We start from the raw sequence: 5,392 nt of genomic DNA, 5'->3' as shown, positions 1-5,392 counted from the left end.
CTAAAACAAAAGGGTGACCATAATCAGTCACAAGAATTGTTCTGGTCTGTCATTCCTTTCTACTATTCAAAAAGGGTGGCTGACAGGATAAAATCAAATCATACATTTATTTTTGTAGTACATTTATAAAATCCTGCTCCTACATACACGCATACGTTATTAGGTCTACGTAAGGTGGCTTCCATTGACCTAAGTTTGTAGTGTGGACCAGGCCTTAGTAACTACCATATTATCCCTTGCTCCTTCCTTAATTAGGTGGAGTGGAACAAAGGGAGTGAATGTGCAAGTACTTATCAGTAGCCATCAGTTTTTTGTTAAATATTCTCTCCCTTGTAGTGAAAGTCTTCTTTCTAGGTCTTGCCTCCTCTCAGAGAACATGGTATTGAAGTATACCTCTTCCTCATCCTTCTAACTTTGCAACTCTTTCTAGGCACCACTTCCAGTGTCATATGTAAATCGAATGCAGGAAGTTTATAACTTCAATGCTGTAAACAATTCTGAAATAAGATTCAGGTTAGTAATAGTATGGAAATTGCTTCATGAAAAGTGTTTCATAAGGGAAAATACTACCTTATACACAATCTGAGAAGTTCCATTCTACTAAAATGTAAAAGGCCACACACAAAATAGTAATGACTTCTGGTAAATGTAATTTTTACACGTACAATATTCCTACATACTAATTAATGATGAAATGGGAAAATGTAAGCCTGTCTGAGAATCAGATACACCTTGATAATACCGAGGTCATCTAGTCTATTCCCCTTCCAATGTGACTGTTCCCTGCAGTACAGTCCTAATGCTTTATTCACTTTAATTATAAATGTGGCTTCCCCCACAAGGGTCACACTCTCCTTTTAAAGTAAATTAAATAAAAATTGAAATTTAGGAAAAGTATCAGAGAAAAAACGTCCTTTCATCCCATTAATTCTAGTTTATAACTCTCACCCTTAATTCCTCTGTATCTTGTATTTATACATCCTTTAAATATGTCTGTACCCCCTAATAATGTTGTTGGAACTCAGACACATATTTATTATTGAGAGGGTATTATAATTTAATTTTTTAAAATTGGTGAAATTGCCTATTTTGTCATTGTAACAAGCTTGCCACAAAGTGTTTTAATGGTTAAGTTTCTCATGTGTTGTCTCAGTGTACTGTAATATTTTGCTACTTACCATTGACAAAACCTATATTGTTTAAGTTTAGACTGTAGTTCCCAAATCATATAATTATATTGAGTTTTGTTACTTTTCCTTTATTTTTATGTTTATAAAGAAAGATGAGCTTATTCAAATAGCCACTTATTCATATGTAGTGATGACCCCCAAATACATTGTGCATCCTGCATAATGGGGCCCCGATCAGTGCCTCTGGGTATTACCATAATATAAATAAATACATCATTATATGAGAAATAATTGCACAAGCCAGTGTGGGAAAACCCAGAAACCCAGTTCAACTTCATTATGAACTTCAAGTACTTAGTATCTGAATGTCATGTTGCATGTATGGTAGCATGACCCCTTCATTCTTAGGGTGCAGTTAGGGAACACTATATTGGATATTAGTAGAGGGAGATCATGAATTTGAAAACTGCTACAAACAAAAATGGGCAGCCAACTTGGAGGTGACATTCATGTTTAACTACATTTTTCAGATGGTTACGCCTCTGCATCCAAGCCAAGTGGGAAGAAGCCATTCCTTGGGCTCTAAAAATGGCTACAGAACAAGGCCGCTGAAGTTTACTTGTCCCTTGTTTAGGTAAGAATCACCTGCAGAATTACAAATGCACTTTTTTATTGTGGACACTCCTTTGAATTAGTTCCTGTTTGAACTAGAGCAGATCTCTTAGGAAAAAAAATCTAATCTGCATCCTTCTAAAGTGACTTACTACAGAGCTTCCATAGCATTCTGAACTTGAATATCTCTATGGCTGTTATGTAAAAAAAAAAAATTTGATACAATATAGGAACTTCAACTTATCCCTCAAATATAAAGAATAATCTTCAATAATCTTCAATGTAAGAATAAAACTTCCAGGTAAAAATCCATATTTAAACTAGTTTCTTATTCATACTTATATTGTAGGGACCTCTACAACTTTGAGAAGTCTTGTGATCAAGCTGTCAGCTCGTTCATGCAGCACAGAGTGCGCATGCACCCAGTGGCTGCAATGCTGGTGGCCAAAGATTTGAAAGTGGATCAAGGACAGACTGCTTAGTTTCTTTAAAAAGCTATGGCAAACTACTAAAACAGCACTGTAATTCTGCAAATCGTGTTAACATGCATGCTTGATTATTTACCTGAGTTTGTGTTCTGCTACTGTGGCAATAATTTGGCTTAAATAGATCTTCAAGAATGGTACCTTCTTTGAGTTTTGTCAAATCTGCAGTGAAAGTGTTCTTAAAATGAACAACGTGCTGGGTCATCACCCAAGACTGCTAGAGCATGAAATATATGGCAGAATGCAGGTAAAACAGAGCAGGAGACACGTACAATTCTCACGCAAGGCGTTCAGTCACAAATTTAATTAACGTATTATTTTTTTAGCGCATGTGATCAGCAAGGAAACATGTCCTCTGGAATGGTGACCGAAGTATGAAGGGGCAAACATACATTTAGCATATCTGGCATGTAAATACCTTGCAATGCCGGCTACAAAAGTGCTGCACGAACATCTGTTCTCACTTTCAGGTGACATTGTAAATAAGAAGCGGGCACCATTATCTCCCATAAATGTAAACAAACTTGTTTGTCTTAGCAATTGTCTGAACAAGAAGTAGGACTGATTGGACTTGTAGGCTTTTGGGTTTTATATAGTTTTGTTTTTGAGTGTGGGTATGTAACAAAAAAAATCTACATTTTTAAGTTGCGCTTTCACGATAAAGAGATTGCACTACAGTACTTGTATGAGGTGAATTGAAAAATACTATTGCTGTTCATCATTTTACCAGTGCAAATAGTTGTAATAAACAATAATATAAAATGAGCACCATACACTTTGTATTCTGTGTTGTAATTGAAATCAGTATATTCTATTGTTTAACAGTGTCATTAAAACTGATTAATCACAATTTTTTTGAGTTAATCGCATGAGTTAACTGTCCTACTTAGTACAACTTTGAAACTTTACTATGCAGAAGAAAAACGCTACTTTCCATTAATTTTTTTAGTAGTTTGTTTAACACAGTACTGTACTGTATTTGATTTATTTATTTATTTATTTATTTATGGTGTTTGCTGCTGCCTGATTGTGTACTTCCGGTTCCAAATGAAGTGTGTGGTTGACTGGTCAGTTCATAACTCTGGTGCTCATAACTCTGAGGTTCTACTGTACTTAAAGGAAAAGATGGCTTTTCTGAGATGCATTTGCTTTGTCAGTTGTGTGGGTTTGTTTACAAATTATGGATGGAATCAAGTCAACTTTTTTTGGCACAAGATTTCACACTTTAACACACAAGAAGTCCCAAGTCTTTAAATATTTGAAAAAAAAATTAAATCTTTGTGTAAAACAGCAAACTTGTCTATGTTCTCATTGTAACTAGGCTTGTATAATTAACAGTTATAGACAGTACATATAACAGTGTCACAATAAATAGTGTTTTCTTGCTGACTTCAAATATTCTGATTTCTAAAGTAATCACTGAAAGAAAAGTTGAATGCACTTGGAGCTTGAAACCATGGTGTGTACATTTTTGTGTTCATACTTGGGTGACCTATACTGCTTTAGTATCTAAACAATTTGTTTCTCCTTCCCTCCGTGATTTGTGATGATTTTATTAGTATGTGAGTCAACATGTGACACATGAATCAACTTGTGACAGGAGATACAAGACACACGGTGCAGCAATTACATATGGTAATGGATGGAGCTGACTAGCTTTCTTGTTCAAAAACTGAATTTTGACAATCTGAAAATTCAGCACTAAACTCTCTGGTTTTTCAACTCTAGCAATGACCATTTATACTGATACATGATTCTAAAATGGAAGTTAGAGCACAGAATACCAAATTCCCGTTTTCTGAGTTGAATGCTGAACAAATTACCAAACACCCTGCTTTTCCTCCCTTTCTCCCCCCCAAAAAAGATAATGTACTTTGTAAACTTCTCATGAATCCTGCCATCTGTAGGTTGTTTTCTTCAAAGTGGATTTGCAAAGAATGGCACACCAATAGGCCATGAAAGATATGTTCTGCTTGTTTACAGTTTATGAAAATGGCCAAATAGTATGGATTGAAATCAGCTGAAATGCAGCTGCTGACAGGACCAGTAGAAATTAACACCTGTATGAGGAGCAGAAAAGACAAGTAACTCTTTTGTAGGAGGAGAAAACTGAATACCTAATAGAGTGTTTGGAAAGGAGTGAGAATGGCTACCGCTCTGCAAATAATTCTAGATTAAATACAGTTGAGAACAACTTAAAACTGACAGCTGAAAAGATCTTTCTCCGGTACATGCATCCAAAGTTTCAAACAGGGTTTTGATAGGTTCAGCGGAATACACTATCTTGTCCTAAAATGTTTGGATTTGGGTTGCTATTGTGCAATTGTCTAGCTATTAAATAATTTCAAAGAAAACTACTACAGCCAGAGGCATCATTTCCTAAATGTTCACACTTGCCCTGCTCTACTCTGAAGTTTGATTGGGAGCTAGAATCTGTTAGAGGCCAAGAGTGAATGAACAGCTTTTGGTATATCACAGTCTGGGCCAGAGAGAATGTGAGCACTGATGATGACCATGCCTTTTATCAGCTGCTTTGGAAAATCTTTTCTGCATGGAGACTCCAGCAAGTTAAAAATGGTATCAAAATAAAAGGGAATTCCTGTAACAAGACCATACTAATTTAATATGATCTGTAATAGCCTCCTGGTGGCTTGAAAATATCTGCCTTTCTACAGACTAGCACTGATTCAATAGAGTAAATGTGTTGGTATATCTTACACAAGTTAGGTGAGGTAATATTTTATTGGATCAACTTCTGTTGGTGAAAGAGACAATCGTTTGCGCTTCACAGAGTTCTTCCGGTCTGGAAAAGTAATCAGTGTCATGGCTAAATACAGGGTGAAACAGATTGTTGAGAATAAATGGTAAACATGCTACCCACTTCTTCTTAAATGGTCCATTGCACGTCTTTCTCTTTAAAGATGAAGCGATCCACAATTCCTGTGGTGAAATGGACAAACTAGTATGTTTTACTTCGTGCTCTTCAAGCTGGCATTTTTCTACACCATATTTTAATCCCTTCCTGCTTACTAGGTCTACAAAGAAAGCTCAGTACAGCAGTGCTCTCAGTGGTATATGGATACTCCTAGTATGTCCTGCTGTTCCCAGTCACTGCTGTTGTAGGGGAGCCCTCCAGCGATCGATATGGACATGATCAAGGGAGAA

The 5,392-nt window shown here is 36.2% G+C and overlaps 1 long non-coding RNA gene across 1 annotated transcript; it reads left to right on the top strand.

The window, feature by feature from the left end:
* The first annotated feature begins 428 nt into the window (after positions 1 to 428).
* On the top strand, positions 429 to 2,937 carry LOC122174642 (uncharacterized). Its single transcript, XR_010597363.1, has 3 exons — positions 429 to 513; positions 1,661 to 1,764; positions 2,092 to 2,937. It is a non-coding gene; the product is annotated as an uncharacterized LOC122174642 (long non-coding RNA).
* The last annotated feature ends 2,455 nt before the right edge of the window (positions 2,938 to 5,392 follow it).

The sequence above is a fragment of the Chrysemys picta genome, unplaced genomic scaffold, assembly GCF_011386835.1.
Source record: "Chrysemys picta bellii isolate R12L10 unplaced genomic scaffold, ASM1138683v2 scaf2029, whole genome shotgun sequence".
Lineage (NCBI taxonomy): Eukaryota > Metazoa > Chordata > Testudines > Emydidae > Chrysemys > Chrysemys picta.
This window is presented reverse-complemented; position numbering and strand designations above follow the sequence as displayed.